The 25,469-nt window shown below is 36.6% G+C and overlaps 1 long non-coding RNA gene across 1 annotated transcript in view; it reads left to right on the top strand.

Annotated features, from left to right (window-relative positions):
* Nucleotides 1–25,469, top strand: part of LOC140850198 (uncharacterized) — a 164,050-nt gene that overhangs the window by 82,048 nt on the left and 56,533 nt on the right. The window lies entirely within an intron of this gene.

Below are 25,469 nucleotides of genomic sequence, written 5' to 3'. Positions count from 1 at the left end.
GATTTGTGATTTGTTTTTCTAGGAATAAGGATGAGTTAACTAATGAGTTCCTTATTTTTCCATGTTCTGCTTATAACCAACAATTCAAATGACTTAAAAAGCCAGAGACTTTAGAGATAAGCAGGGATCTTAAGATCATTTCGACCAAGCACCACTGAATTTCATAGATATTGGCCTGGAGACAGGGAGAGTGAAGATGGGATCCCTACCTCACTGGCACAGTGGTCAAACTGATTTGGGTGGACATAAAAAGGTTTTGTGTAAATTGCAAACACCTGTGTTTTTCCTTCCTCTTTGGAGAGTTTTTGAGTGACCCCTATTTCTCTAGTTAATATGTGTTATTTTGATTTTCCTGCTCTCTCTACATTAGAATTGAAGAGAGCCCAAGGTTAGAGCTTCAGTGGCAGACAGCACAAAGGTCTCAGTTGAAATTCTTGGAACTTTACATTTACACCATGCCTACTTAAGGTGGCTTTTGGTTATGTAACATTTGTACAAATTTTTTGTGATTTTCATTAAATATCAAGTATAGACCAGAACATACTGGAAACTCAGAATACTTGCATTTTTCTTTCTTTCTTAATCCTACATGGTTTGGTGCCTACCTGCTCAAGCCACATCTGCTGGTCTCCTCTGGTGCTCTTCATCTGTAAAGTTCGAGTGTTGGGGGTCGTGATGGTGATGTGGGAAGTCATGTACTTTGCAGTTATTTTAGACTCCTTGGGAATTGCTTCATGGGAAAGGTTGAAAGGAGAAAAGCATGCAATTGCCAAAAAGGAAATGACTCTTCTAGTAACCATTCTTTTGGTTCCTAATCACTTGGCAATTCATGAAGCCTATATAGGGCCTTAGATTCTGACTCCCATTAGCTGTAATTAAATCCCCTTGAAAGTCGAATGCTACTTTCATTTTCTAAAGGTATGGAAGTAGAGTAGTTTGTCCCTGTGGGGAAGATTATTTTATCATGGACATTGTTTAGAATTGTATTCACATGGTGATTATAAAAAGCAAACCAGTTTTAGCTGATTTTATCAGTTTTTTTTTATTTTTTAAAGACAGTGCATTCTCGCTATTGTTATGTTACTGGTGACAAGTTGTATAAACACAGAGCAGAGATATATCAGATCTTTTAAACTAGTGTTTTTAATTAATGGAGATTTGAGCACATTATATTGATAACATATTTCAATGTGTAATAACTACACATGTAGGTGTATTTTAAGGATTGCTCAAATGAACTTTCAGACTCACAAGACACTATAGACCACATTTGACACCAATCTAATAAAAAGAATACAGGAGAGAAATCATATTCTGCCAGTAGAACAGAGTTGGACATTTCTCTTCTAAAGGAGTTCTTGCAGCATTTTATGGAGCCAACGGGAGTTATCTTCTCGCAGGTGGTAGCTCAGACAGGAGATGGTATTCACATTGGGTAAGTGCTAGATCCTCCTTATTTAGAAATCTCATGTTCTACAAGAGTCACAATATTTTGTATTATCTCCATAAGCATTGCTTCCAGGGGCAATTAAAGTGCCATGTCTGGATGTAAGAGTTTCCACAAACAGGAAAGCCCAAGTCATACATCCTTGTGGAGTGTCCACATCAGGAACAATCATTTCTTAGTAGATCCTCCTAGTCCAGATGATATCTACCAGTCAGGGATCATTTCTACTATAATCCCCATTTCCTAGTAACAGAGTTGACTTTCTTTCGTTATGTGATCTCTAGGGAAACAAAGCTAGAGAGTTCACCAAAGGTCAAATTCTCATGAAGCAGGGGAAGGTTTTTTTTTTCCCCAAACCATTGCCTACACTGAGTCATAGAGTGTCAAATTTGGGCATTCATAAGTCAATAACCATGCCTTATTAAAACAATAATTTATTTTCTTAATTGGATTACTACCTTTTGTTAGACCCAGCTTAGAGATGATAGGTAAAAAGATGTATTTTATTTATTTATGTATTATATTTATTTTCTTATCCACCAACCTTGTTTTTGGCTATACATTATTGTTTTAATTCTCAGTGCTTTCCAAGTAATATTTTATATATACCAAAATAATATTTTTCTTTTAGCAAGTAAAACATGTGTTTCTCAGAATATATCAGAATGACTCATTGAGTATTTGCTTTTCCCTCTCCTGGTAACTGTCATAAGAGCTGAACTGTTATGATCAAAATACTAAATTAGTCTTTAATACAGTGCCCTAAAATCAATGTGCTAAATGTCCTGTGCTATAGGCATATGGGCCTGGCCTGGGAGGGTCTGTGTTTGCACATGCATTTTCTAAAATGACAGTGCTTCTTGTAATTATTGGTGAGGCAAACATTTTATTTCAGGCTGTTAAGGAAGCAAAGGGATTCTGAAAAATTTTCATTGATTTTCCTTCCTACTAGAAGAAGTATAAATTCTTGCATTCCTTTCTTCTACAAGAGAGTATAACCTTGGGATTCATCGACTTGAGAACAGCATGCGCTCACAGTGCTGTGACCCCCCCAGGTCAGCACTTAACAAACACCTGTCATCGAAGTTCTGCCCAGTTTGACACCATGATTCTAAAGATTTAAGAAATTTAGACACGAGGCATACTAGGAAGATTGAAATATTATGGTAGGAAAAGACATTAAAAAGGAGATTATTTAGTGTGAGATAGAGAAACAATAAAAAGGCAACCAGCCTAACACATACAAATTCCATTCTCACCTTCATAATTTGATAAAACTCATAATGAAGTGTACTGTGCTATCTAGAGAGCAATATCTTATGTGCTCTTTGTTGTATGAAAACCAGACCTAGGGTGCATTTCTTGGAAGTGAGTTAGTAGCCATAAAATTCGTCCATTATGCTCACGGAATATAATCCTCTTTTAGTGTAAACTGTGTGTGTGTATGCTACACTTGTATCTTGACAAATGACTTTTAATGGAAAGAGATACATTCAAATTAGAATGGAAATATTTTTTTTCCTCACTGATTTATCCTTACAACTAATGATTAGAGGATGATGTAAAAAGGCATATAGTTTATTGTGAAGACACAATAAACTGGTGTAAAATGAATGGCATCAAGAAGCATCTAAGGAGGGTGTGTTCTTCAAATTGACCTCTTCCATCTCTGGGAATGAGTAAGTAAAGGCTTAATGAAAGAATCTTTCCCTTCCATGGTAAAATTTAATAAGCAAAAATTTAAATTTAATGTAAAGATATATACTTATTAGATACTATCCCCAAAACTGATATGCATTATGAAATAAAGCATATCCTTGGGATCTGTGATGGATGTATCTCCACCAGGAATTTGATGTTATAAATTTCTGCATTGCTCATATAGAAAATGCTCTGTTTGTACAGATGTGAAAGTGTGCTAAAATCCTTTTATTTACCTGATTTTATCTGATTAATTCCTTTTTCTATCTCCATTTGATTTTTGAACATTTTCCTGTATTTGTTTAATTTTTCTGTGTAATCTGTCATCAACTCCTTGGGCATATTCCAGCATTATGTCTATTGTGCTTTTGTTTTCTTCTGATCTAGCTGTCTCTGCAACTCTGAACTTTATGAACCCCTATATGAATTACTCTAGTGGATCACACTCAGACTTTTGGCATTCTGCATATTGTTACTAGATTATAATTACATCATCATCCTATTTTTCTTTACCTAAATTCTTATCCTTCCCATTATTTCTTCCATACATTGGTTACATGACTTTTCCATGTAAAATGAAATTATTTTATTGTCTACCAGTTAAAGGTCAAACTCCTCACCACGGCATACAAGGCCCTGGTGATCTATTGTCATTATTTCAGATGCTGCCTCTATATACAAAAGAACTGATGTTCCAGCTCTATGGGAAGACTTTGTAGTACCTAAAGATGTGTTACTCTCTTTCATACATGCATGCTTTTGCTGTCTATCCTCTTTTATGGAAATACATCACATCTCTGTTTTGCATGGGAGCAGATTCTTATGTGTGCATTAAGATTCCATGCAAGAGTAGCTTTCTCTGAAAAGTGTTCCGTGATACTCCCTAATCTCCAGCTCAGATAGACATGTGAAAAAATACTCCTGAATTATGCAAAGTACTGTTTGCCAGAACCAATCTCTCTTCTTTATTGAAACTCTCTCCTCGTGGCTCCTCCTGATTTTCTTTTGGTTTTTCTGTCCCATCTTGACCTCTTTTGATGTCCATGTCTGAGTGTGTCTCTCACTTTATTGCCTTTGGAGGATCCTATTTACTTTCATAAAACTTGACTCAATTTTAATTATATATTACTTCTGTGTATTTGCTGTTATCATCCCCCTCACCCCAACTAGACTGTAAGCAACATGGTGTCACATTGATTATTCTTTTTACCTCATGTCTAGCCAATGACAGATACGTATTATGCATTCAGTTATTAGTTGTTGAAAGAACAAATAATGCACAAAATATTTTAACTTAAAATACCTCTTCTACGAGATTGTGAGCTTCTTTAGGAATATGTGGTGTTTTATTTTTCTTTATCTATCTAGTTTCTATTGTCATGCTGATATCTAGTACATATTAGACTCCCTGTTAAATGAAAATTGTGAGATAAGAACATGTGTGGGAAGAGGCAAGGAGAGAGTACTTGGGAAATGGTGGAGGAAGATCACACAAAGAATTCACAACTACTTAAAGGCAGTTTCATGTAATTTTTATTTCTAAGATGAGAGAGAGGAACAGGGATTCAGGCTTACTGATTAAGGTAGATATACATTTTTACTCATTGTAAGGATGGATAATCTCTGTTTTAACATAAAATGTTTAACATATTTTGGACATAGAATGGCAGAATTAATTATACCCAAAATTACATGGCAATGTGTGCCTCATACCTACAGTTAACAAATACAGGGGGAAATGTAGGTTGTAAATTGGAGAAAACTAGGGCTGGTACAGAGTGCTGGTATGCTTAAGTTCTGTTTGGTGAGACAATTTCACTTCTGGGGATGTGGCCAAAAATGCCTTGTGAATTTTCTTTTGTAGGTTAGCTTTTTAAAAAAAATTATGAAAATATATTAATATCATCACAGAATCCAATAAAGTTTATATGTAAATAGCAAATTTAAGATCAGAATAGGTTATCAGTAAACAAAGAAGTATAAAACAAGTACAAAGTTTATATGTAAACAGAAAATTTAAGATCAGAGCAGGTTACAGTAAACAAAGAAGTATAAAAGTAGAATCAAATCAAGTATAAAGTTTATATGTAAATAGCAAATTTAATATCAGAACAGGTTGTCAGTAAACAAAGAAGTGTAAAAGTAGAATCAAATCATTTAGAATCAGAGGATTTTTTTCCCATTGCTTACATGTTCTGGGTTTTCATACTGTGGATGAATTGAAGTCAATCAAATTATCAGTTCTCCCTATTCACTTTGAATCTTAAGACTCTTCTAGGGAGCTAGGTAGAAATTTTTAGTGAGAATCAGCAAAGATAGATCTGTTCCTCCTGATAGGGGAAGAGATGCTCTTAAATGGGTGACCCACCTGTATACCAGGGGAATGTAGTATGTTCTCAGGCTGATTTTACTCTTCCGTTAGTGCTAATATACTCCGTGGGGGAGTCCTCATGGTAAAGACCTTTCCTGGGCCGACAAGCAGTATGGTAAGTGAAACAGGAGGGCCCAGGGTGGATCATCAGCAAACGAGGTAGGACGTGTGCCGTTGAAAAGTGACAGCTGCTGCTTAGCCACAGCTAGGTTTTATTTGTTTTCTTATTGCTTCTGTTTCCTTGTATTTAGGCTTACTTTCAAGAAAAGCTATACATCTGTACTTTTCTGGGAAACTCTCTAATTTTTTTAATGTCCTGAACTGCATCATGTTGAAAAAATTGTGGGGTCAAATAAACTCGTGGGAAGCGCGTATCTGTCCAGAGGCCTGAGTGGATGGGACAGGGAGGGTGTGGGGCTGAGGGATCTTCAGGCTGGAGGATAAGACTGCTTTTCTTCTACTGGACACGTCAGTCTTGGCCCTATGCACTCCAGGGCTATGATGTTACCTTAGCTTCAGAGAACTTGCTGTGCCCTTGGTCATTATCCTTGGAACCTGGTGTCTTAATGACAGCAAATCAGGATGGCAGACTCCCTCCATAGTGCATCGTTCATTGCTCTGACCTGAAGGGAATTATCTGTGAATCATGTTGGGACCTCAGCAGTGTGGTCTGGCAGGGAGGTTGTGGATGCTGGGAAACTAAAATAATATCTGGCCCTTTACAGAAAAAGTTTGCCAGCCTCTGGTCTTGTCAGTCAAACTGAGGAAACATGGATGAATTGGTGGCTGAGGTGGTGACATAGTGATGGCATGGCAACAGCAGGCTGTGGCTTGATGACTGGTCACTATGGCTTGGTGAGAGGTGACTAGCTTGTTGACTGGTGACTATGGTTTGGTTGTAGATGGCTGACAGTCAGTGACTGGTAAGTGTTACATGGTGACTGGTTACTGTGGCTTGGTTATAAGTGATGTGGCTTGGTGATTAGCGACTATGAACTGGTGACAATGGCTTGGTGACTGGTTAGTGTGATCTGGTGACTGGTAACTAAGACTTGGTTAAGGAGGACTGTGAACTGGTGTCTGTGGCTTGGTACGTGGTGAATGTGATCTGGTGACTGGTAACTGTGGCTTGGATACCCAAAGGCTCACCTCAGAAACATCGGGAATATTGGGCTTCAGCAGTGAGATGAATTCCTCACTCATCCCTACTGTTAAAAATACGGCCCTACTTGATGGGCTTCGGGGGAAAACTGGCCCCAGCCAGATGTGCCTCCAGTTGTATAAATATGGGAATACAGGGATTGGCTTTTAGTCATTTACATAGAGAAATGTTTTTAAAGGAAATGAAATTTAATGTTATATAAAACTGTTTCTGTGTGGGAAAAGCTCAGCAGTTGTCTGTTTTTTCCTTTCTTGCTTAATTGTAGTTAATGCACTGCTCTATACCCATTGACTGCATCTCTTATTTTCTTTGTATCTTTTAATTCCTCTTTATGACCTTTTCCTTTTTAAGGGAAGACATACCCTTTCCTCAGGATTGTGTTTCCATAGATGTTAATCTCCCATAAAGGCTCACTAAAAGTTTTAGGATCAGGTTTCTAATGACATTAGTGAAGCAGACTGTAGCAAGAAACGTGAATTCTCCTTAGATTTGGTAAATTTTCATTATATTAATCATAAAACCCATATGTTCTCTTCTGTACACGTGCAGAGTGAGGGAGTAGAACAGATTGCTATAATATATATGGAAAGGGGAAAAAGTGCCATTCTGTGGGAGTAATGGTGTTACAGATGCCAAGCACTTTACATATGAAGGTCAGAGAAGTTCTTTTTTATAAGCATATTGGATATAATGCCTGAAGAATTTGGAAGGTGGTGAGTTGTTACTCTGAGCCCACGTTATGGTCTTTGGAAGACAGTTCATCTGGTCTTTGAATCCCCTTACTCTTCAGTATGAAATCACATTTTCAGTAAAAAAATGTTGCTGACAGGAGTCTGTTTTCAGCCACAAGGAGCCTAGGCCCCTCTGACATTGAAATCTGTGCTTTTTCCAGAGTATGTATTTCCACTTGGATGGGGTAAAACAACTGCTTTAGCTTAAACACTTACTTGATATCTTTAATTTGTATCTAACACATCAAATCCACTTTTAACCCCACTTTTGAGTTGTTCTGAACTTTGTTACACACACAACTTCCATACAGATATGTTTTCTGAGCTTAGGTAAATGACATCACCTTTCTACACCTCAAATTCTTACCTGTAAAATGAAGGGGTGAGCTCTGAAACACTTTCCAGTCTGGTAGTCCATGATGGGAAGACTCAGACTGCACCATGACAAATGATTAGCAGAGAAATTGAGTTGTGTTCCTACAGTTTTGCATTACATGCAATCTTAGACCATCCACACCCTTTTTTACTGCCTACATCAATGAGATGGCTGAGCTAACATACCTATAGGAGCTATGCTGTCTTGTTCTTATTTATTCTCTCAATTATTTGACTAAGCTAATTAGACCTGTTGAACACCAAACAATTCCTATTAAAGTTCTAGCACTTCTCCTCAGGTATCTAACATACTCCACTAATAGGAATAATTCAATGACTGAGGAGAAAGGAGGTGTCTGCCAGTAGATTCATCTACAGATGTAATTCAACAGAGAGGGGAAGGCTGATAGCCCCATTACACATGTTCTGCCCCATCCAATTTCAGTGAGTGTAATCTAGCTATTGTTCAGTGAAAATTTAAAAACAAATAAAAATTGCTGTTTAAAAATTGGCTGAAGAGATTAAGTACATACCTATCAATAATTACCTTAAATGTAAATGGATAAATGCACCAATAAAAAGACATAGGGCAACAGAATGGAAAAAGAAACAGACCTACATATGTGTTGTCTACAACAGATTCATTTCAGACCTAAAGACATACATGGACTGAAAGTGAAGGTATGGAAAAGATATTTTATGCAAAAGGGACTTCAAAACAAAGTAACAAGAGACAGAGAAGGATATTACATAATGATAAAAGAATCAGTCCAATAAGAGGGTATGACTATTTTAAATATCCATGCACCCAACATAGGAGCACCTAAATATATAAAACAAATACCAACAGACCTAAACGGGAATATAGACAGCAATACAATCATGTTAGGGGACTTCAACACCCCATTTACATCAATGGAATGATCATCCAGACAGAATATAAATTAGGAAACAGAGGTATTAAACTACATATTAAACTAGTTGAACTTAACAGATATATACAGAATATTCCATCCCAAACCAGCAGATTATACATTTTTCTCAAGTGTACTTGGAACAGTATCAGCACACAAAAAGAGCCTCAATAAATTTAAAAAGGTTGAAATTGTATCAAGTATCATTCAAGATCACAATGATATGAAACTAGAAATAAATTACTGGAAGAAAACAACAACAAATAAACACACCCACAAACACTTGGAGGCTAAACAACATGCTTCGAAATCATCAATGGATCAATGAACATATCAAAGAAGAAATCAAGGAATATATGGAGACAAAAAAAAACAAAAATACAGCAGTTCAAAATATGTGGGATGCCACAAAGAGGGAAGTATATAGCAATATAGGCCTACCTCCAGAAACAAGAACAATCCCAATAAACAGTCGAAGCTTACAACTAAAGAAACTAAAAAAGAAGAACAAATGAAACTCAAGGTTATTAGATGGAGGGCCATAATAAAGTCAGAGCAGAAATAAATAACTTAGAGAAAAATAAAATAATCGACTATTTGTTGTATTTTCTTATCTCTAAAAAACAAGGATTCTTTCTTCTAAGGTCTCTGTTCCCAGAGAATGCAAAGCAGACTTGTAATATGCAAATCAAATCAATGATACTGTGTCAACTCTTCCATTAAAATATGTATATTAAACATTAAAGGGTTAACTTTTAATTAGAAGCATGTTAAATTGATTTAAAGCAATACGAGCAATAATTAACATTCAGTTAATTACATAACTGAATACTAGACTACATTTTCTTCTAGGTATAGCCAATTTATCTGGGGTAACAGAAAGAAGCTATTATTTCAATTCAATGTGTGGCTTTTATGAGATGAACCCCTAAAATTCTAGTGCTTCCACTCATGGGACCGTCTTAATGAACAATACTGGAAATGAATGACTGAGCTTTTTTGCCACAGGTTTCTCCAAATTCTGAACTCATCCAGTATCGTATCTATTATAGATAGGAAGAAGTTGCTAATATTCTCTCTAAATCTCTTATTCATGAGGTCTGAAATTTGGAATGCAAGTAACAAGTAATTCTTGATTCCATCTTTCCTTTGTTATGTTCCAGTTTGAAAAGAACTGAGGCATATTACCCCTGATCTTGAAGCTAAATAATACCAACAGGATTTGGTCTTAAAAGCACCAAGGTGAAATTTACTATCATCTTCTCAGATTTTTTCCCTGAGAGCTACTAGTTTAATAAATGCAAGGCCAGGTATTTGCCTAAAAATGAGTCCAAGGATTAAAGGCTCTAACATGTCTATGTCTTGTGTAATGTCGGATGATTCTCATCCTGGTTGTTTATAATTTAAAAAGTTTTCCTATTTCCTACTTCCTTACTTTTCAAAGCAAGTAAATAATGATCAGATAGGAGTGTAAATAGCTGTGCTGTGTGTATGTGTGTGCCTGAGTAGGGTGTGGCTTGAGGTGGAATACTGGTCAGTGTTGGAGAACCAGCTATGTCAGAAATATCTCTATGCCATCTTTCTAATAGCCCCTCTGGATAGGTTTTATAATCCCAGATTTACAGATGAAACCTTGAGGCCACGAGTTCCATACGTGGTAGACTGTGAATTGGAATCTGGTTTTGTGTTGTCTGTATCCAAAGCTCTGCTTCTTAAGGTTTTTGCTTACTGTTCTGCTTATGCATGTTTGCTTCTCAAACAAAAACAAAGCACCCATGACTTTCATATAGAATATTTGGCTACACTAAAGCTGCCAGGCTTGCACAAAGATTGTGTCTGATGTCATCTTGCATTTTTCTTATTTGTATAAAAATATGTTGTTTTCTTAACTGCCTTCTGTTCTCTTTGTATGTACCTACTCCCAGTAAAAGTACATGCTGTTTGGAATGATCAACCCATTTATATGAATTGCTCCAAAAAATGCAATACCATACTACCTGTTCTTAAGATTCATTTTGTGTAGTTATTTGATAAAACTTAGATATGCTTTTGTGTGTTTATGTGTGTGTTTGCAAGGTTTGTAGATTGAAGAGTAGCTGCCATAGTTTCCAGCTTATGTTTTATTATATTGGTAAAACAAAACAACTGAAGTAGATAACATTTCAAAAGTAAAATTGTTGAAATGTGTATCACAGTATACTAGAAAATTATCAGAACCTGGTTTAAAATAAAGTGAAAATGTAGTATTCTTACACAATGAAGCACTTCATGGAAACTTAGGCACAGAATCAGGGCGTATGAAAACAAACTCTAATATAAAAAAGAACCAAGAGAAGAAGCTAACAAAGATTTCAATATATGAAGATCAGCTACAACAATTAAACTCTGCTATTTGCACTATTTGCAACAGCCATTAAACTCTGGTATTAGCCTAATGATATAAAAGTCCAGGAGCTGGAGTCTTGCAAACAGCAGGAGTCAGCACAGTCCCCGGAATTAAATGTGTATTAACTTGGTGAGTAGTTCCAGATTTTTTAACTTTTTGAAAGAGCGAGAATAATGGAGTTTGAAAACAACTTCTTCATTATATGTTCATGCCAAATTCAGAGCCTTAAACAGAGGCTCCGGAAACATCTTTGTTTCCTTTATCTGCTTTGTATTTGTCACTTCTCTGGATCCGCAGATGGTTTGAACCCGTGCCGCATCATAGCCCGCCTCAAGGGTTGGATTGAGGCTCCAGTGGAACTCTCTTGTCAGCTGTGAAATCTCCAGTTCCCCGAGGTCCAGGCCCCCCCGAGTCAGAGCACCCTGGAGGTGCAGTCAGGGTGGCCGTCAGCACCACTCATCCTCACCCTCTGGGTTCTCTCACATTCTTCCTGCGTGTCGATGGGGCTTCTCATTCTGGTCCCCAGCAATGCTGCCCTGGCCTTTGGATACTTCTGTACTGACAATGCAGAGATTTTCTTGACTTCTCTAGAGGTTCTACTTGTCTTCCTTAACTCCTTTTGTGACTTACTCATTTTATAAGTTCCATGCAAGCTCTCAAGTAATGTAAGAAAGTTCTTCCAATTTTTAGAGGAGTAGCAAATTCTAATATCATAAACTCATCTAGAGAATAGAGGTACTGTAGGCCTAGTTGTAGCTCAGTCTGAAGATTGGTTAATGATTTAAGTTTCAGGACCTAGGCCCACCATGCCAGTAGTAAAACAGAGCAATCACATAAAAGGGTACCTGAAACTTGACAGCTTTATCTTGACCAAGGACACCCTTGCCATCTCTTTCTCCTGGTAGAGTACTCAGAGCCAGGAAGGACACATGTCTGGTGATCAACAGCCCATAACTCCTGGGTACTTCCCTGTTATGTTATTCTAACCCACTTCTTTTGCACCTGAACCTTGATTACAGTGTTATGCAGATATAACCCTAGTGTTAGTTCCCACGGCTTGCGAGTAGTATCTAGGTTTTCAGTACATCTCTTCATGGCTTACTCATAGGTATCCTACATCCTATGGTGTAGGGATTTTTCAAAACCTAGTCTTTCTCCCCAGCCTCTGCCTCTTGGATATTTCTGCTGGTTCCTTGTAATCTCAGTAATCATTTTGATTTGTGTTTCTTGCAATTTATTTAGCATCTAGATATATGACTGACGGCCATTCAGGATAACCTGCCTGTCATACTACAAGAAGCAGAAGTGCTTCTTCATACTGAATTCTAAATATGGAACCCATCAGTAATTTTGGAGAGTGAAGTATTGAAACTCCACCGAGGTACCACTGAAGCAAAATGATCTTTGGGAACTTCATTCTGATTCTTTCCCACTGTTCACTCTCTTCTCTGATCTCTCACAACACAAAAGATTACAGAAGGTATCACTGTGTTCTGTAACTCTTGATATTCTTTTGATTTGTTTTAGTTTTTAATGCCAGCAAGGGCAAAAACCACATCTTAAATCTTTTAATGCACTTTAATATTTGCAGAGTGCTGGAGGCTCAACAATTAAATGTTAATAGATTAATTCAATCATTGATTGCAACACTTTATTTGACACAGAATAACCAGTAGGTTGTCAGGTTAGCACTTAAAATATTAAAATTGGTTATTTGGCTTCATAATTTATTTTTCAGAGGCCCATTTTCCTCATTAATTAATTAAAAAATAAAAAAATAAAATTATTCCCAGGGGCTGGATAGATATAACCTGAAAGGTTCCATCAAATATTTTGAAATTATCAAATGAGGCTGTTTTCATTGATCACTGCATTTTTAGGGACCTGCTCAGAAGCATCTGAGGAAGATGGTGTTTCCTTTCATGAAACTGGCTGAGTAACAGCCTGGGGAAGATAAGAGACCTTATATGAACTTATGTGAGACAAATTTGGAGTTTTTGAAATACAGACTAATTGCAGTGATTGATTTTTTTCCCATCTGAGCAGCACACAAGGTGATCCAGCATTAGGCAAGGACATAACCCTGTCCGGGAAGCCAGTGGCAGTCTGTCAGTCAAAGATACATCGCACCTCAGACGGGAGTGAGAGTCTGCCATGCAGCAGAGGTGTCCGATTTTCTTTATGGATGTGAGACTGGATCTGTTACTGGATCAGAACTTGCAGCAAAACCACTGTCCCACGATGTTTCACAGCAGAAGGCAGACTGTTTCTAAGTGCAAGGATCTAGGAAACAGTTGATCATTAGGTGTTGAAAATAGTATCCTTAAAATCAGTTCTGCCAGAGTGGACATCTGTAGTGAGTGAAGAGTAAAATGTCTGTGTTCTTGGACTGGGAGGGCAAACTACCCCCGTGACTGATAGTATTGCTTATATGCAAAGACATCCCCACACTTTGGCTGATGGCTCTCCAGAGGGCATTTTTCATCGTTTACTGCACACCCACAATGTATTAGAAACATTGACATGTACTAGGGATACCAAGACACGTAAGAGAGTATTTAGTGGACAAGTAGTTGTTTTTGAATTAAAATACTTGAAATACAATGTCCTAAGTGATAACATAGTACATGCAGTGTACCAGGGATAGGAAAAGAAGAATCTATTAATTTAGTGTAGGTAGCAGTTCAACTCTGGAATTCCATGGATGAGAATCTAGTCAGGAAAAGGATCCTAATAGCTGACCATAACTCAAGGCTCCCACTACCTCACATTCTAATATTTTTTGTATCTATTTCCTCATTACCTGTTTTTGTAAATACTTATTTTGTGGTATATCTCCTTGGAGATTTTAGAGACACCATCCAATAGAAATCGAATGTAGGGCACAAATGTGACTTTAAATCTTCTAGTAGCCATGTTAACAAAAACAAAAAGAAACAGGTGGACTTAATTTTAAGACTATATTTTATCTAACCCAACATATCCAAAATATTACAATTTTCATGTCATAAATAAAAACAAAGAGATGTTTTATGTTTTGTGGTGAGTCTTTGAAATGTGTGTGTTTTCACTTACAGCACATTTCAATTTGGTCAAGTCACATTTTGAGTACCCAACAGTCACATGTGGCTACCATGTCATACAGCACAGCTTTGGAGGAATTCCATGTAGGCAGAGAAAGGCTGCATTGTTTACCCCTTCGTCCTAACTACTCAGAACAGTGCTTGGGGTTTAATAAATATTCGATGAATGAACTAATTTAAAAAAAAGACTCTTGACAACAATTGTAGCTAAACAGAGAGTTGGGTATCTAAGAATGATTGCTCTAAGCAATAGACTCAGGCCCATATTTTTTATGTTGAAGCAGCTCTCTTCATTAGCAGTACAACTAAGTTTTGAAAAGTGTTTTAGAGAAATGCAACAACCCACTGTATCTCATTAGTGAAGAGATTTCAAAGGGAAGCCTTGGATATGAAATAGTACAGCATGTCTCTACAAAGGACTGGTGTGTACTAATGAGCAGGAAATGTGGTATCTGGTAGTGTTGTAATTGCATTCAGAGAGTGTCCCTCATGCTCAAATTACAATTATTCCTTAGACATCCTGTGACTGCTGATCAACTATATGATTTATTTGGACCCTTTGATTTTTCTATTCTCTTCTGTTGCTATTTTATCATTTATCTGTGTAATTACTTATTATGAACTTAGGAGATGAAATGGATTACAGACCAGGGAAGTGAAAACTAGGTCAGTAGAATTTAATTACTGAGTAATCTTTATTGTAAAGCATTTAATACAAATAAACTAAACCTATAATAATTACCAAGCATCATTGGAAGAAAACAGTTCAGAAGAGAATCGTTTGAGCATAGAAAAATACTACATAACTGATATTCCAAAATTATATTCCACATAACTTTAGGAAAAAGCAGTGGAAGTAATGCAAATAAAATCACCTATGTTATCTACATTACCATCATAGCACATCTGTGTTATATCTGAGCAAGCCAGTTTAATTTGTGGCACTAATCTGACAATACTTTAAAAGTTTGTTGACAGCATGTAATTACTAAAAAATTGAATTTATCTCTGAAAGCAAATACTATGAAATACTATGGGTTACTAATTCTCTGCAGTACTAAGAACGTGAGGTTTTGAAAAACTACCATTTAAGGTCCTGCTGTTTTTTTTTGCAAATAGATTCCTGTTTTCTTATCTAGCTTTCATGGTGGAAGATGCTAGGGGCTGTGATATTGTGAGAAAAAAGAAGGGGGTGTGTTACAAATTGCAACATTTCCCTGGAAGAACCTGATTTTCAGTTGAAAGTCTGTTGATGGTTTTAAGCAGAGAAAGAATATTAAGAATATCAAGAGTATAAGAGATGAATAAAGGATTAGAAAGTAACCGCAGAAACATCCAATAAACAGTTAATAAAATGGCAATGAAGAGATACATATCAATAACTACTTTAAATGTATATAGACTGGATCCACTAATCAAAAGACACAGGGTGGCAGCTGGATAAAGAAATGGTCCCATTCATATGCTGGGAGAGTCATTTCAGGCCTAAAGACATACACAGACTGAAAGTGAAGGAATGGAAAATATATTTCATGCAAATAATAGGGAGAAGAAAGCAGGAGTAGCAGTACTTATATGAGACAAAATGGACTTTGAAACAAATTAACAAGAGACAAAGAAAGACTTTATGTAATGATAAAGGGATCAGTCCAAAAAAAGGATATAACCATTATAAATATCTGTGCACCCAACACAGGAGCACTTAAATATAATATAAAACAAATACAGAGCTAAGGGAGAAATAGACTGCAACTCAATCATTTGGGGCCTTTAAGAAACCACTTATGGATAGATCAACCAGACAGAAAATAAATATGGAAACAGAGGCACTGAACAACAAACTATATAAGATGGACTTAATAGATATCTACAGAACATTCCACCCAAAACCAGTAGGATACACATTTTTCTCAAGTGCACATGTAACATTCTCCAGAATAGATAACATATTAAGATACAAAAAGAGCCTCAATGAATTAAAAAAGACTGAAATTGTATCAAGCATCTTTTGAGATCACAGTGGTAAGAAACTAGAAATAAATTACATGAAGAAAACAAAACCCAAAAACACATGGAGGCTAAATAACATGCATCTAAATGTTCAATAAGTGGATCAATGAACATATCAAAGAAGAAATCAAACAGTATGTGGAGACTAATAAAAACAAAGACACAACTCCAAAATTTGTGGGATGCCTCAAAAGTGATTCTAAGACAGAAGTACATAACAATACAAGCCTATCTAAAGAAAGAACAATCCCAAATAAACAGTCTACACTCACAACTGAAGACACTAGAAAAAGAAGAACAAGTGAAACCCAAGTTAGTAGAAGGAGGAACATGATAAAAATCAAAGCAGAAATAAAATGGGGAATAATAAAACAGTGGAACAAAAAGGATGAAACCAAGGGCTGGTTCTTTGACAAACCTGTAGCCAAACTTTTCAGGAAAAAAGGAGGATGCAAATAAAATCAGAAACAAGAAGGTATAGTTACAACAAGCACCACAGAAATACGAAGAATTTTTAGAGAATTCTATGACAAATTGCATGCCAATAAATTGGACAATTTAGAAGAAATGGACAAATTCCTAGAAATATACAACCTTTGAAGACTAACCCAGCAATAGGCAGAACATGTGAACAGACCAGTTACCAGCAATGAAAGTGAATTGGTAATAAAAAATTCCCAACAAACAAAATTCCAGAACCAGATAGCTTCACACATTAATTCTACCAAACATGTAAAGAAGAGCTACTACCCATCCTTCTTAAGGTATTCCAAACACAGAAGAGGAGGGAGTACTTCCAAACTCATTCTATGAGGCCAGCAACACTATAATGTCAAAACCAGACAAAGACACCACAGGAAAAGAAAATTATAGACCAATATCCCTGATGAACATAGATGCAAAAATCCTCAACAAACATTAGCAAACTGTATTTGAAAATACATCAAAAGGATCATTCATCATAACCAAGTGGGATTTATTCCAGGGATGCAAGGATGGTACCCGTCAATCAATATCATATACCACATTAACAAAAAGAAGGATGAAAACCATATGATCATCTTAATAGATGTGGAAAAAGCATTTGAAAAAATTCAACATCCACTCATGATAAACACTCTCAACAAAATGCTATAGAGGAATGTACTTCAACATAATAAAGGTCATATACAACAAACCCATAGCTAAAATCATACTCAGTGCAAAAAGCTGAAAGCCTTCCCTCTAAGATCAGGAACAAGACAAAGATGCCCACCCTCACCACTTTCATTTAACATCATAAATAAATGGATGTCCTAGCCATGGCAATCAAACAATAAAAAGAGATAAAAGGCATCCACACTGGTAAGGAGAAGTAAAACTGTCACTATTTGCAGGCGACATGATACTATATATAGAAAACTCTAATGACTCCACCAAAAAGCTACTAGAACTAATTATTGGATTCAGCAAAGTTTCAGGATACAAAATTAATACACAGAAATCTGTTGCATTCCTATATACTAACAACAAACTCACAGAGAAATAAGGAAAACAATCCCATTTACAGTTGTATCAAAAAGAATAAAATACCTAGAAGTAAACGTAACCAAGGAAGTGAAAGATCTGTATTCTGAAAACTATGACACTGATGAGAAATTAAAGAAGATACAAATAAATGGAATCCTATCCCATGTTTATGGATAGAAGAATTAATATTGTCAGAATGACCCTCCTGCCTGAAGCAATTTACAGATTCAGTTCAATCCCTATCAAAATACCAATGACAGTTTTCAATGAAATAGAGCAAATAATGCTAAAATCCATATGGAACCACAAAAGACACAAAATAACCAAAGCCATCCTAAGAAAGATAAACAAAGTTGGGGGTATTATGCTTCCTGAGTTCAAGCTATACTGCAAAGCTATAGTAATCAAAACAGTATGGTACTGGCACAAGAACAGACTGATAGATCAGTGGAACAGAATAGAAAGTCCAGATGTAAACCCATACATATATGGTCAATTAATATATGATAAAGAAGCCATGAATGTATACAATGGGGAAAAGACAGCCTTTTCAATAACTGGTGTTGGGAAAACTGGACAGCTACATGTAAGAGAATGAAACTGGATTATTGTCTAATCCCATACACAAAAGTAAACTCAAGTGGATTAAGAGTTAAATGTAAGATGTGAAATCATAAAACTTAGAGGAAAACATAGGTAAAAATCTCTTTAACACAATGAGCAGTTTTTTTCTGGACATATTTCTCTGGGAAAGGGAAACAAAATGAAAAATAGACAGTGGGACTACATCAAATTAAAAAGCTTATCTTTTTTGTATACCTTTTTGATGATACCATCAACAGAACAAAAATGCAGCCTATAGTATGGGAGCATATAATCAGAAATGATTTATTGAATAAGGAGTTAACATAAAAATTATATAAAGAACTCAAATGCCTCAAAACCAAAAAGAAAAAAACCAGCAACAAAAAAATAACCTGATTAAAAAATGCGCAGAGAAAAGATGGCCAACAGGTCCATGAAAAGATGTTCCACATTGCTAATCATCAGGGAAATGCAAATAAAACCCACAATGCGATATCACCTCACACAAGTTAGGATGGCCACTATCCAAGACAAGAAATAACAAGTGTTGGTAAGGATGTGGAGGGAAAGAGAACCCTCCTACACTGTTGTGGGAATGTAAATTGGTGCAGCCACTATGGAAAGCAGTTGGAGGTTCAATTCATACAGCCACTGTGGAATGCAGTATGGAGGTTCCTCAAAAATCTAAAAATAGAAATACTATACAACCCAGTAATTCCACTTCCAAGAATTTACCCAAAGAAAACAAAATCCCTGATTCAAAAAGATATATGGAGCCCTATGTTTATTGCTACATTATTCACAGTAGCCAAGATATGGAAGCAACCTAAGTGCCCACCAATAGATGAATGGATAAAGAAGAGGGGATATGTATATATACACACACTGGAATATTATTTAGTCATAAGAAGGAAATCCTGCCATTTGGGACAACATGGATGGACCTAGAGGGTATTATGCTCAGTGAATAAGTCAGGTAGAGAAATACCATAATGACTTCACTTATATATGGAATCTAGAAACAAAACAAAACATAGTGAACAAAATAGCAGTAAACTCATAGACACTGAGAAGTGACTGGTGGTTACTATGGGGGAGGGATTGGGGTGGATGGGTGAAGATGGTGAGTGGATTAAAATGGCACAAACATTCTCAATATAAGTTGTTCATGGGGATGGTAACAGCATGGAGAGTATTGCCAATGATTCTGTATCATCTTTATATGTTGACAGAATAACTGCAGTATTTGGGGTGAGGATTTAATAATGTGAACCACTGTGTTGTATATTTGAAACTAATATAACATTGTACATTAACTATACTTCAATAAAAATTGAAGGAAAGAAAGAAAAAGCGAGGGAGAGGAAGGAAAGAATAAATGAATGTATGTCAGTTTCATGTGTGATAAATGGTGGTGTCCAGGTACAAGAATTTCATTGGAAAAGTTGGGGAGGAATCTTTGGATGATAATTTTTTCTTCTACTTCTTATGTTAGAATATCAGTTACTATTAAAACAAACAAAACAAACTAAAACTGAAGAAACACTACCATATTGAAAACATTATACTCTGTGGTATTGTTGACAGTGAGTGGTAGGTTATGAGAGCTCTTCTTTGTGTGCTCCTGACTCCATTGTAAATGAGGTTTCTTTTATTCATCCTTGCTCTTGAGGATCTAATACTCCAGTGGTACTCAAAGTTTAGTACATATAGTAACAGGCACTAGAGGGCCTGTTAAAATGAGATTGCTTGCTTGGCTCCATTCCAGAGTCTCAGATTTAAAAGCTCTAAAATGGGGTCTAAGAATTTTCGTTTCTGGTGAGTTCTCAGATAATGCCAGTGCTCTTGGCCTGAGAACCACTGCTGTTGTCAGACCAACTGAATCAGAAACTCTCGGGATAGCCCCTAGTAACCTGTAGTTCATGAAGTCATTCATAAAACTGATGCATGATAACATCTGAGAATCACTGATTGAATAACATTGAACAAACCCTGCATCTGGACTGATTTACTTAGCAGTTGAGCAAAGCTTAAAGGAAGAGATTCCAGTTTCATTGTCCTGCCATTTAGTGAGGAGCTATTATGTGAGGGAGGATTTATATACTGCTTGGAGCCAGGAATAGACAATATCCTTTACTCTAGGAGCTAACAGTCCAGTAATGGAGGAAGACAACAAATACATGCCAAGATGCCCTCAAGTCTAGGAACCAAGCACAGAGAGGGCATCTTTAATGTGGTTTGAGGAAGGGGTGGGGAAGCAGAATGGGTGCAGTTTTTGAGCATTATCTTTTCTCTGAAGATTGAAGTTTTCAAACATATTTATCTAGGTGATGAGGGGTGAGAGGGAAAGACATTTCAGGCAGAGGGACTACCTGGCAGGGAAACATGTCTGGAATGTTAACTACTTGGGTGTGAAGTATTTAGAGAGTGTTAGCTGGTTAAATGTGAAATATTTCAGAACTACTACTTGGTTTGGTTTTCCAGGAGTAAAAGGTGCTTGTTGAGGAGTGTCTGGAGCAGAGCTGCTGGGCTGCTGGGGCAGGTTTTACTGTTGGCTAAAATGCTGAAATACTTCCATCTGACTAGTAAATCGCCACCCAGAGCCTGTGTATGATCCTCCCATTGACAACCTGACTGACTTGCCTCATTCCCTTAAATGTCTCCCAAATCTAAAAACTAACCTGGAAAATGCTCAGCACTGAAGGAGGCCTCCCAGTGTATTCTAGGGCCACTGCCATTTGTTTCTGGTGGTAGCTGCCTGGGTCTTGCTGGTTTTTAGTATCAGCCATGAGTTGAAGTAACTGGAGTGAAAATGTAGGGATGTCCACATGGTGCAGGCCTTGTATGCCACATTAAGACATTTGAATGTTATACTGAAGATATTTGCATAGGATAAATGATCCTTCTAGTTTTTCAGGTAATTGCCTATCATGAAAGAGGGCAAACTATATTCAGGAAGAAGGCAGAATGTTCTAATTTTACCCCCTCCTCCCCCCATGAGATCCTCATGTCTCCTAGCAGGATAAACCCCCTGCCATCTGGAAATCTCTAAAACTATGACATTCCTCATTATCTACATATAGTCAAACCTGTTATTTAAAAAAAAATAAGACATCCTTGAGGGCACAGATCTGACTACTCACATGTGGGTTTTCTAGCCCCCATTCCTGAGCCTTATATGTAGTTAAGATCCAATACATATTTGGTGAATTGTGTTAATACAGAGCAAGGATATAAGGAATTCTGCATCATCAAAGAACAAATTATAATGAGCAGTATTTAATGCCAAATGATTACTGGGGAGAGGGAATTTGACTTTTTGAAAAATAGAAACACCTGCAAACTATACATTTAATAATATTTTCAACATTAATATTAGATCTTTTGGATCTTAGAAATTCTGATTCTGTCAAATTTTATATTTTTTAAGAGAAAGGAATGATAGATATTTAATATCTTTAGAGTGGTGATCACATCTCATTAATTATGTTCACCTCAGTCCTATATGTAATGTCAGGAGCACAGTCCATATTAACAGATGGACAGATAAGTAAGTAGCATAAGCAATGGGCACAGGAATCAATGAGTTGTTCTCCAAATATGCATCGAAATATTTTGTTTAAGGTATAATGTAAGAAGGATTTGAGTCCACAATTTAAGTAAATATGCATGTTTGATGATAGGAAAAGATACACAGGTATAATGTAAGAAAGGTTTGAGTCCACAATTTAAATAAATATGCATGCTTGATGAGAGGGAAACATACTAATACACACAAAAGGAATGTTTCTATTTACAGAAATAATTTCTTTGAATGTCAGAGAACTAGATTTATTGTGTAATTTCAATAAATTTCTGCCTGAGGGTAATCTCTAGATAATCTATCCCAATGGAAATTTATGAGATTTGATAGTATTTTATAAATATCCTTGTGCCTATTTGCTACTTTTCTCTGATTTTCTTCAGTCATTTTTTGAACGACTTGTCTTCTTGTGTCCAAGTCGCCGCAAATTTGGCCACAGTGAATGAACTCGAGTAGTAGTTCATACAATTACTCCATTCCCCAGGGTTGGCTGAGTCAGAGCAACGTGTGCTCAAGTATTTCATCACAGGCCAAACTGGTAGTCAGGTTGTGAAGACAGTTACACTGTATTTCCTCAAGAGGGCCATGAGGAGTTCCAGAGGCTTGTGGAGGCTACTGTCAAAATCAAAACAAAGAAGCAAGCTCTCCCTTCCAAATGAACCAAAGCCGGAAGGATATAATTTAAGGATCTATAAAAAAGAATAGTTTGCAACAGGTAGCCCTAACGATTGGAAGGCAAATATTTAGATGATTAATCAAGAATGCTATTAAAAGATGCACTGAGTTCCATTGCCCATTTAACCCCCCTCTCTTGTTGGAAGGTAGTTGTGTATCTAATTCAGCTTTCTTCTGGAAGAGCAATAGTTGGTGCATTGATGCCGACCGTGGCTTGCAGATGGGAGTTACTGTTGGGTCTCAGCTTTGAGGCCTTGGGAATCCATTTTACTTATTCCTTGGGGCTGCAGTTTGTGGAGATGCTGAGCCAAATGTAGGAGACTATATTTTTCAATAAGGTAATTGCTTATGCCCAGAAATAGAATTCCCGTTAGAGTGCCTTTCACAGAGTACACACTCAGTTTGCAAAGTCTGTTAAGCAGAGCAAGACATCTGATTCAACTGATTGGCATGTTTTCTTCCAGTTGCCAGTAAGTTAAGACTGGGAAGAAAAGCAATAGAATGAGAAATTAATTTTAAGGGATAGTATGACCAGTTAATGATAGCACAATACATTTTTTTTCTTTTTTTAGGGCTATAACCTGGCTAACAAATCAGAAAATAGGTACTAGTCAAATGTTCTTTACCCTGATTAGTGCTGAAGTTTACACAGGTACATTTGTTAGTGCTTAGTTTGTTTTTTAACTGCTCAAATCTTTCATTACATGATATCACATTACAATTCCCAAAACGGTATTTTTTCATTCAGTCTTTGTATTTTAGACTTTTATGTTGCTTTTTTTCTGATGGTATCAGCAGCTTCCAGGTACATGGTATTTTGATACAATGTAGTTGATGATCTACGGATACATTAACTGAGTAATCAAATGCCTCCCTGACTGTGGCAATAAAAAAGGTTACAAGAGAACATTTTGAAAGCTCATATGGGAAGGCACCTTCTATAGTGGAAAACATGTATGTTGGAGGCAAACAGACCTCAAATTGAATCCTATTTCTGGTACCAACTAGTCATGTGACCCTGGGCAAAGTATTCAACCACTATAAGCTTTAATACATTCATTCTTAAAATGTTAATACTGCAAACTATTCTAGGGTTTTATGAGGATTAGCAAAAAAGCATTATGGGGGGGCAAAAAATAGCATTATGTTCCTAGAACATGCTTGATACATAGTAAAAATTCAGTAAAGGATAGCTGTAATATTGAGGTATATGACAAAAAGTCAACATAAACTCCCAAAGTGGATGAGGAATAAGATACATATATGTCTGTTAGCTAGATTATGACATTGAAGAAGTCTGACCTCAGGCATAATATTGCAGTTTATTGTTTATTTCTTACAAGGTAATTAGTATGCTAGGCGCTTCCTCATACATCTATGTCTTCAGCCTCATAATACATCTGTGAAATATCTATTTCTATCCCCGTTTTATAGATGGGAAAACTAAGGTGGTTTGAACCAAGGAAGACAACGGAAAGTAGAATTAAATGGCTGGTTGTCAGTACCACCGAGAATAAAGCCAGGAAAGCAGCCTATGCAGAGGGATTCAGACATCGTTGTTGATACATTTTCTGGGAAACCATTTGTTGTTCTTCCTACACCAGATTAAGGCTCCTGCTCTTTGCTACCATGACACTCCAGGTGCTCTGCTCTTGGGTTCACCGCACATCACTAGAATCATTTGGAGTGATAAAATTATACTTCATGTTTTCTCATGCACTAGATCTGACCTTCTGGCCCTAGTATATATGACAGGCTCTGGCACTTAGATATTAAGGTGGACAGGTGGTGATGTAAACGTGGCAGGTTGCTCTTTTGTCCTCCGAACTTCCTTCCCAGAAGCAGGCCTTTTGATAGATAAATGCGAGAAAAATAAATGATTTTATTAGTGTAATGAAGAGGAGTTGTATCGTGTAAGAGTCAGCTAATATTAGCAAGAGAATGGCTGGTTTGTCCTATAAATGTTTCCCTCTAAGGAAGCTAAGAGATTTAATCAGCTGTGGTGTCCACAACTCATCTGAGAAAAAGAATTCCCTGGTTTAGGTAATGGTAATGATGCTATAGCAGGGATAAAAAATCTCAGTGGCTCAAAAAGTAGAAACTTGAATTTTCTCATTTAAAGATGAAGTGGTGGTGGGGGAGGAGGGCTCTCCTCCACATGGCCATTGAATCCAGGTGGTTAAGTGCTCTGTGAAATGAAGTCTGTCTGTGAGCCCAGGAGGAAAGGGAAAGGAGTTTTGAACAATAAGCTAGCTTTGTGACATTAACTTGAATAGAAAGGTACTCAGTCATCTAATGCAATTTTTTTGTGGTTCTCTAAAGACTTTACTCCACAATTTTGCTTTTATTTTCTTTAAGTATTTTTATCCTGGTAGAGTATGTTTTGCATTAATATATATGCAAATGCAGTAACTTTATTTTCCAATGCATAAATCGATGTTAGTGATTAACTTATGAGCAATTCAATGAAAACATGCATATTGCTTATATTGTATACAAACACTAGAGGGTATAAGGTGAAGATGTGCTGCAGACAGTGGGTTCTGTAAGAGGGCAGAAGAAAGAATTTCTGGATGACTCATAGACACAGTTTATTGTGAGCTCATCAGCCTGATCTTTGCAGAGAACACAAAGGGGACAGATGGGATGGAGTGAGTTTATACATCTTCACTGTCCCTCACAAACCCCTGTAGAAAGTTACACAGTTTTTATAAAATATATATATATTTTTTGAAACAATCGCACATTTACAGAAAGGTTTTAAGTATATTATAAATATCTTTTTCTTTTTCCTGAACCATTTGTGAGCAAGCTGATGACCTATTGCCCAAACCCTCCTGAATATTTTAGTGTGCATTTAGTGTATGGAATGATGTATTATTCAGCCATTGTGACTCCAACATCATCTAATCCTCAGTCCTCATTCATATGTCATCA

The sequence above is a fragment of the Manis javanica genome, chromosome 1 (assembly GCF_040802235.1).
Source record: "Manis javanica isolate MJ-LG chromosome 1, MJ_LKY, whole genome shotgun sequence".
Classification (NCBI taxonomy): domain Eukaryota; kingdom Metazoa; phylum Chordata; class Mammalia; order Pholidota; family Manidae; genus Manis; species Manis javanica.
This window is presented reverse-complemented; position numbering and strand designations above follow the sequence as displayed.